Genomic DNA, 9,594 nt, shown 5'->3' with positions numbered 1-9,594 from the left:
TTTTAGTGGGCCTGAGTCATGGCTGGGACATTTTCAGTAAAGAGTCTCCAACTCTGGGACTCGGTTTTTGCCTTGGCCTCACTGAGCCAAAATCTCTTCAGCTTCAGGCCAGGCTCCCTTGGTGTTTGAGAAAGGATTGGGTCACAGAGGATGCAAGCATGTAAAGTAGGATGTTCAGTGTGACCCAAGGTGCCTAGGGCAGCCCACACTGGAAATGCCAAGGGCAGGGCAGGCTGCAAAACGGAGAGCAGATTCTCCCCAAAAGCAGTGGTTTACATTATAATTAGATTCACCAACCAGTCAAAAAACACTGTTCCTGATCCCCCACACTGGTTATCAAGAAGCTAAAAAAAAAAAATCACAGCCCCCTTTACTGCATTCCAGTCTCTGGCTCCCAATCAGTGAACAGGTTCAGTACAGTGAGAAGTTACTTAAAACTCTGTTCACTTTACAAAATGTTCTTCTGATTCCCGCAAAAGACCAGCCACCTTACCAGATCAATACTCGTTTGAATCTTACCCAAAAGACCACGCTGCCAGCCAATAAAAGGGGGCTTTTTCTGCGGAAAAGGACCTAGGGGTGACAGTGGACGAGAAGCTGGATATGAGTCAGCAGTGTGCCCTTGTTGCCAAGAAGGCCAATGGCATTTTGGGATGTATAAGTAGGGGCATAGCGAGCAGATCGAGGGACGTGATCGTTCCCCTCTATTCGACATTGGTGAGGCCTCATCTGGAGTACTGTGTCCAGTTTTGGGCCCCACACTACAAGAAGAATGTGGATAAATTGGAGAGAGTCCAGCGAAGGGCAACAAAAATTATTAGGGGTCTAGAACACATGACTTATGAGGAGAGGCTGAGGGAGCTGGGATTGTTTAGCCTGCAGAAGAGAAGAATGAGGGGGGATTTGATAGCTGCTTTCAACTACCTGAAAGGGGGTTCCAAAGAGGATGGGTCTAGACTGTTCTCAATGGTAGCAGATGAGAGAACGAGGAGTAATGGTCTCAAGTTGCAGTGGGGGAGGTTTAGATTGGATATTAGGAAAAACTTTTTCACTAAGAGGGTGGTGAAACACTGGAATGCGTTACCTAGGGAGGTGGTAGAATCTCCTTCCTTAGAGGTTTTTAAGGTCAGGCTTGACAAAGCCCTGGCTGGGATGATTTAACTGGGAATTGGTCCTGCTTCGAGCAGGGGGTTGGACTAGATGACCTTCTGGGGTCCCTTCTGTGACGAAGTGGGACTCTTCTTAATGTTTCCTCTGAATAGTATGGGGGTGCCTCAGTTTCCCCTAGGCAGTTCTTAAGTATCTAGGGGGTGGGGTAAGGGTGTATGATCATTGCAGAGCCCTAGAGGGCCGGTGTGTGCAGGAGTCTGGACAGAGAGAATGGCCGACACCCTGTTTCCTGGCAACTGATGGCCTGGGCCCTTCCCCCCTGCGAGGTGAGAGCTAAAGGGTTGGAGAACAAAGGAATCAGGTGACCACCTGGCCCGGGAAAGGAACAAAGCCCAGAGGAGGAGGGGCTGGGGGGAGTTTCAGTTTGGGGCTGGCTGGGACATGGAGTGAAGTGCAGACGTGGTTGTCTGGCTCCCTGCCCTCCAAAATGGACCCAGCTGAGGGGTCCCGTTCTCTGCACCTGCAAGCTCTGTTTTAGACCATGTTCCTGTCGTCTAATAAACCTTCTGTTTTACTGGCTGGCTGAGAGTCCCGTCTGACTGCGGAGTTGGGGTGCAGGACCCTCTGGCTTCCCCAGGAGCCCCGCCTGAGTGGACTCGCTGGGGGAAGCGCACGGAGGGGCAGAGGATGCTGAATGCTCCGAGGTCAGACCCAGGAAGGTGGAAGCTGTGTGAGCTGTGTGTCCTGAAGACAGGCTGCTCACAGAAAGGCGACTACCCCAGAGTCCTGACTGGCTTCATGGGGAGCAGTTCCAGAGCATCGCCCAGGGACTCCGTGACACCTTCCAACCCTGATATTCTATGATTCTATGATTCTATGAATCCTTTAGTATCTAAAATTAAAGTTTTTATTAGAAAAGAAAAGAAACGAAAAAGAAGAGAGTTGTTAAATGGTGAAAGCAATCAGATACATACATACATACTCCACATATAAGGTTTTTAGCAACACTGGTGAGTTCGCTAGCTTGTAAAGTCCCTCTGGAACACATCCACACCTTGGATGGGTCTATCAGTCCTTTGTTCAAAGCATCCGTTTGTAGAGAATTTACTCCAGAGGTGAGAAGCAGTATTGAAGACAAAATGGGGAAGATATAGCTGCCTTTTTATATCCTTTGCCATGTGACTTGTACATCCATTGTCCCAAACACAAGCTCCCAGCACATGGGCATGGAAAGGTATTTGGAGTCCCCTGTCCACAGGCATGTCCCTACATGTCCTGCTGACTCATAGGCAGAGCCCCTGGCTTCTCTCAATGGTTCATTGTACAGCTTATTGCCCTTGATGGGCCACCAAGCAGGCTGGATAGTGCTGATGCTGGTCTGCCTGGGAGTGTCACCCAGATGCACAGCACAATTTTGAGACACAAATATACCACACATATCTATAGCTTATGATACAAAGATGATACACACCTGTAAACATGATGATCATATTTAGCAAATTATAACATTGCTACTGATGCCTTACATGGCATATCTTGTATATGATTTATTGTGATTTTGTAATATTGGTGTCAATGATATTTTAAAATGGTCACCCATATTCCATACCACATCACACTCAGATACTGTTGGAACCCGACTAAAGGAGTTCTTTGAGTGAAAGCAGGAGCCTGGTGAAACTGGGCATAATATGCATATGATCTCCAGGAGAGAATGAGCAAAGTGGCAAGAACCTTGACGAGTTCCAGACCCAGATATGGTTCTGAAAGAGCAATTGGTGCTGGGGCTCCGGGATGATTCCCTCCGCCGTGAAATGAAAAGGAGGTTTAAGGAAGAGCCTGGTAAGAAGTTCCATGAACTCATGCCAAACCCCTGTACAAGAAGTGAATGCAACTAATGGGGAAAAGGTCCTGCCCCAAAACACAATTAACATTGGGAAGTTTAAGTGAAGATGTAGAAAAACTAGCGGTCCAACAGGAGGAGATGCTGCAAGTGATGACCGAGTTGATGAAAGAAAAAAATCCCATTAGTATGCCAAAGTATCCAAGGACATCGGGATCCCGAGATCCCCACTGAAGGATGAGCTGGGAAGGTACAACTGTTACACTTGTGAAAGGCCAGGGCATACTAGCCAAGAATGTCCACTGAGAAGGAGAGCAGAGTCCCAGCCACTCAAAACCAATGGGGCACCAGGAGTGAGTGGTCCATCTACAGTAGAAGGCCAAGCAGTGGCAGAAGGATTCCTAGGCCTGTCCTTGTGGAAAATCACTCTGCATGCAGTGTTGAGAGGAATGTGGGCAGTGCCAGCATATCTAGCAACTTCTGTAAGCGAGCATTTGGAGACTGTCTAACTGCTGAAGTATGTATAGTAGGAGTGAAGACCAGATGTTTGTTAGATGCTGGCTCAGAAGTCACCACCATTACTGAGTCACATTTTCAAAAATATTTGAAGGACAAAGCTGACCATGCACAGCACACAGTTTGTATGTCTAACAGCAGTTAATGGAGTGGCAATCCCAGTGGTGGGGTGCCTCGAAGCAGACAGAGTACATGGGCCAGACACTGCCAGGGAAATTCATCTTCATCCTGAAAGACAAAGCCTCTGAAGAGAGCCATATGGAAGAAGGAGTCCCAGGGATTCTAGGAATGAACATTAGTAAGCTGAAGGAGCTGCTCTTGCCAGGAGAAGGAACCAGGAGGATGAACCGTCATGAGCACTCTACGAAGAATGCTGTTCTGAGTAGACTACTGGCTCCAGTGGAGAGGCAGAATCGTTCCCTGATCCCCACAATGAAGATTGGAAATGTTAAAGTGGGCAGAAAAGGGAAGACCACTATTCCCTCCTTGGAGATGGAAGATCCTTGATGAATGCTGCTGGGTTCAACAAATATCGAGTGCTGGTAGAGCCTACATCTGGGTCATGCCTACCTCATGGAGTCCAGTCAGCTAATGTTCTGACTAGTGCCATCAAAGGAAGAGTACCAGTGAGTCTTCTAAACTCAAGCGTGAAGGCTCTGGAGTTGAATCCTCGGAACGGAACAGCAGAGGTACACCAGCCTGAGGAGCTGATCCCTCAGGTGAAGGCAACATTTGAGAAGAATAAAAATGAGCTGCAGGTGACAAGGAGGGAGAAAGGAGAACAAGTTACCCTTCGTCAAGAAAGATGTGGTGGGAGACTGCCAGTTCCAGTTCAAGCAGCGCTCAAGGAGCTGGTTCCTGCACAAGTGGCTAACTTAAGGGCGTTGCCAGAGAAGCATCAAGAACTCTTTTCTAAGGCTGAGGTGACCAATTTCCATGACTGGGTCAAAGGTGTCCATGACAGCCCAAAGACAGCTGGCGAAGCTGCTCTCAGCACAACTAAAGACACAGCCCAAAGTAGGAAAAGGACTTATGATTGCAAGTACAATGGAGCTCTCATCAGACCTAGTGACTGTGCACCAGTTCATAACCATAGATACCGAGGGCTTAATAAAATACAGAAGTGGGAGTCGAATCCCCACATTGTAGTCGCTCAGAACAATCCTGAGCTGCCAGTTGACGCCATCCGGCCTGAATGAGGAGGTCCTGAAAGTGTAGTGCATAGGGACCAGCTAGAACATTGCCTTCTTAGTCCAGTCGGGGACCACAGGAAGCATAGATCAGTGTGCCCTGAGGAGACTGAAATCAGTTGGGGGATGGTTCTAGTCCCACAAACTGAATATCGAGGCAAACCCAAACCCTAACGAGAATGGCCAGATCCCTCAAATTGACCTGGTGTTACCAGGGACAGAGAAATAGAAATTGTCGGTAATGAACCATCAGTCTGAAGAAGGTCCCAGAGAACTACTAAGGGTGTACTGCCTGTTAAATTTAGAGATAATTCTGTTATTGGTTCTATGTAGTGTTTTAATGAAAATTATCCTGTATAGTAGGAAGAAGTAGACATCGAATGTTAAATATGTTGAATGTTCTTTTGTTAATTTTGTATATGACATGATGCTGGTATACAGTACGTTGCAAACATGGGGCCTTGATGTACCGGTGTGAATATTGTGGCTGTAGTGGCAGAATTTTAGCAAGGGGGAATGTAAGAGGATTGTTGGCCCATTACTAAAACTCAGTGAGGGTTTTTGGTTGGCTAGCTCCCAGTATCAAAAGGAAGGGAAGGGTTGATGGGAAATCAGGACCCTGACACTGACAGTCCCCAGGAGCAATGGGGAAAGGCCAATGCTCCAGGTCAGCCTGACTGACAGGGCGGGCAGGCTAAGGAGCGAGTCAGGTGGCCAAGGGGGTCCCATCCTCCGTGTGAGCTGAAATCGCCTTGGACAGACAGAGTGGGGCTGTGCTAAGGAGAGAGCAGGGGCCCAAGCTGACCTGGGGAGCCAGAGAACCAGCCAGGGAGCAGGTCAGTGCTGGGGGCAGAGTCACAGAAGCAGCCCGCAGAGCAGACCTGTCCTGGGAGGAGAGCTTCAGCAACCAGAGCCAGAGAATCCAGAGAAGCAGCCCAGGGGGTTGGAGGCAGAGCAGCAACAGCACAGAGGAGAATGAAGCTGGGGGCTCGTGTAGTCTGGTGTCGGGTGCAGTGAGCAGCTAGGGCTAGCAGGGGAAGAGGGGACCCTGGGCAGAGGGCCCACCCAGGGAGACTCCATCAGTCAAGGGTCCCTGCAGGCCAGACTGGGAGGGGGGTCATAACCCCTATGGGGGTGGGCTGATGCTGGGAAGAAGGGTCCTGCCACCTAGAGCCTGAAGGTGTGTGGCTGCCGCCAGAGCAAGTGTCCAACCCGCAGCATCCCTGCAGCACAGCCAGGGCCTGAGAAGGAGGTCTGGGACGCGTGAGGAACAGATTGTGAACGTCCCTTCCATTCCAGAGATGGCTGGTTGTGATGTTCCTTGCCACAGAGCAGGGTTATGTGCTTTCCTTTAACCTTTCCCATTTTTCCTTATGTTTTCAAAACTGATTGCTGTCTAATAAATTGTATTTGCTTTAAACTGTATGTAATGATCAGTGGGTTAGGGAAGTGTCCAGTGCAGAGAGAGCCCCCCAGAGTAGGGACACCCTAGCCGCTGCTCTAAGTGACCACAACAAGGTTGGGGGTCAAGCCCCCCGCAGAATCCTGGGCCCAGCTTTGTTGGGGTTATGAGGACTCTGCCAGACAGGAGAGTGGAAGTGGAGCCCTCGAGGTCAGGCAGGCCTGTGGGTGAAGGGAGTGGGAGCGAGGACTCAGATCCTTTCACTAGCCCATTTCACCGGGGTCGTGTAGAAGCCAGGAAAGTTCCCCACAATAGTGGGACCATTTCCCCACTTACACTGATTTTGCTGTGTGTTTAAATTTACACATTGTGAGTAGTTCCACTGACTTGAGTTAAGTATTTTGTTCAGACACTTTAGGGGCTTAAATAAATCCTCTAAGAAACAGCAGACACAGGGCGGATTCCTACCTGATTCCATCTTGTGAACATAACAAGTAAGGAAGAAAACAATAAAACCAGGGAGAGGGGAGCTGGCTCGGGAGCTGTGGCAGAATAAGAGAATCTTCATCTTCTTCACTGTCACTTGATCTAGACAACAGGAAGAAGGAGGAAAGAAAAGTATCATAGTGAGCATAACACCAATTAACATTAAATCATTAAAGTCAAGCATTAAAGAGGACACAGTAAATAAAAAAGGAATAAATACATTATTAAGTGACCTCTTTTATATTACGGAGTTAGAACAACCATTGCAGAGTCCACCATCATAAGAGACCACACAGTCCCGGATTCGCAGACAAGCTCCAGCATGGTCCGAATGGGAGGTACTAGATCTCATTGCATATTGAGGAGATGAATCTGTTATGGCAGAACTACGTTCCAAAAAAAGAAACGCAAATACGTACGCTAAAGTCTCCAGGGCCATGATGGAAAGAGGCTACTCCAGGGACAAGAGTAGTGTTGTACAAAAATCAAGGAGCTCAGGCAAGCGTACCAAAAAGCCAGGGAGGTGATCGGGCGCTCTGGGTCACAGCCCCATACATGCCGTTTCTACCGTGAGCTGCATGCAATTATGGGGGGTGACGCCACCACTACCCCACCACTGTCCGTGGATACCTGCAAGGGGGGAGTTGCACAGAGCGAGGAGGATGAGTTATTGGAGGATGAAGAGGAGGAGGACAGTGCACAGGCAGCAAATGGGTAATCAGTTTCCCCCCCAGCCAGGAACTATTCTTAACACCGGAGCCAACAGCCTCCCCCCACTCCCAAGGCGGGCTCCCAGACCATGACACTGGAGAAGGCACTTCTGGTGAGTGAGAGCCTGATCAGAGCCACCCGGTGGGGGGTGGGAGGAAACCCAGCCGTGCTGAGCTGTTCGCATTTAGTTTAAAGGGCTCATCCCTGCTCAGAGCCTCATCGGAGCCATGCGGTGGATGCAGGGGGGTGGGGTGGGGGGGGGTGTTGTGTGAAGCGATCATCCCAGAGAGCCCGCAGGCCCTCCTTTTATATGGCAAACCCACCAGGCATTGCTTGCTACGGGAAAGGGGGCCCGGCAGTTTGAAAGCATTGAAATGAATGCGGAAGAAGCAGAACCCCGTGTGCCCCTAGTGCTTACCATGGCTGCCTGCAGCTGAATTCTGTTGCCCTGCAGCGTGTGATGGCTTACTCACATGAAAGTCGAAAGTCGCAGGCACTTCAGTATAAGAGGCAAAATGCGACCTTGTACAGAAAGAACATGTGCTGTGTACTATGAATTGCCTGTTTCACTGACAAAGAGCATCCCCTTTGTTCTCTAAAATGTATCTTTTGAAATACTACCCTCCCTTTTTCTCCTCCAGCAGGTGCAAATGTTTCAACACAGCCCCTATCTACTCCATCCTAGAGACTGGTCCAGATTAGAAGGTGGAAAAAACGAACTCGGGACAACATGTTCGCCAGCCTCATGTAGTCCTCCCACACTGATAGGGCCCAGCTGAATGCATGGAGGCAAACAATTGTGGAGTCCCATAAAGCGTTAAATGAACACGAAGAGAGGAGGGATGCGTGCAATGAGAGCAGGCAGGATGCTATGGTCAGGCTCATGGGGGAGCAAACTGACATGCTCCGCTGTATGGTGGATCTAATGCAAAAAGGCAGCAAGACCACAGACTGCCGCTGCAGCCCCTGTATAACCACCTTCCCTCCTCCCCAAGTTCTATAGCCTTCTCACCCAGACGCCCAAGAACACGGGGGGGGGGGGCCTACAGGGACCCACACACGCAACCCCAGAGGACTGCACAAGCAGCAGAAAGCTGGCATATCCAAAATTTTGATTTGGTTTCTGGACTTGTCCTTTCCTCCTCCTCCACCCCTCCAACCCAATACCCTCCCCCTCCCCCAGTCTACCTTCTCATTTCTCTCAATGTGTTGTGCAACAAATAATAAAGAACGTTTTTTCAACAATTGTGACTTTATTTCCTTTCATATATATAGGGGACGGGTAACTTCAAGAGAAACAAACACAACTGTCACACCATACCCTGGCCAGTCATGAAACTGGCTTTCAAAGCTTCTCTGATGTGCAGTGAGCCCTGCTGCGCTCTTCTAATCACCCTGTTGTCTGGCTGTGCGAAAGTGGCCACCAGGAGAGTTGCCTCAACCTCCCACCCCGCCATAAACGTCTCCCCCTTACTCTCACAGATGTTGTGGAGCACACAACAAGCAGCAATTACAATTGGAACATTGGTTGTGCTGAGATCTAACCGAGTAAGTAAACTGCGCCAGCGCACTTTCATACATCCAAAAGCACATTCTACCACCATTCTGCACTTGCTCAGCCTATAGTTGAACTGCTCCTTACTACTGTCCAGGGTGCCTGTGTACAGCTTCATGAGCCATGGCACTAAGGGGTAGGCTGGGTCCCCGAGGATAACTATAGGCATTTCAACATCCCCAACAGTAATTTTCTGCTCTGGGAAGTAAGTCCCTTCCTGCAGCTGTTCAAACAGACCAGAGTTCCTGAAGATGCGAGCGTCATGCGCTTTTCCTGGCCATCCCACAGTGATGTCGGTGAAATGTCCCTTGTGATCCATCAGAGCTTGCAGCACCATGGAAAAGTACCCCTTGCGGTTTATGTACTGGCCACTCCGGTGTTCCAGGGCCAAGATAGGGATATGGGTTCCGTCTATCACCCTGCCGCAGTTAGGGAACCCCAGCGCATTGAAGACATCCACAATGGTCTGCACATTTCCCAAAGTCACAACCCTTAATAGCAGTTGGTCAATGATTGCGTTGGCTACTTGCAGTACAGCAGTCCCCACAGTAGATTTGCCCACTCCAAACTGATTCCCAACTGACCGGTAGCTGTCGGGCATTGCAAGCTTCCACAGGGCTATGGCCACTCGCTTCTCAACTGTGAGGGTTGCTCTCATCTTGGTGTGTTTCCGTTTCAGGGCAGGTGATAGCAAGTCACAAACAGCGATGAGCTGCCAAAATCTTAACAATGGGTTCCCTCCTCTCCCCACGAGGGGGTCGTTGCCCACCCCCGCCCCCCG

At 49.6% G+C, this 9,594-nt stretch overlaps 1 pseudogene; it reads right to left on the bottom strand.

Annotated features, from left to right (window-relative positions):
- Window positions 1-9,594, bottom strand: part of LOC140897512 (zinc finger protein RFP-like) — a 79,683-nt pseudogene that overhangs the window by 39,221 nt on the left and 30,868 nt on the right.

The sequence above is a fragment of the Lepidochelys kempii genome, chromosome 14 (assembly GCF_965140285.1).
Source record: "Lepidochelys kempii isolate rLepKem1 chromosome 14, rLepKem1.hap1, whole genome shotgun sequence".
Taxonomy (NCBI): domain Eukaryota; kingdom Metazoa; phylum Chordata; order Testudines; family Cheloniidae; genus Lepidochelys; species Lepidochelys kempii.
Note: the sequence above shows the minus strand (reverse complement) of the source record. Positions and strands in the feature narration are given on the sequence as shown.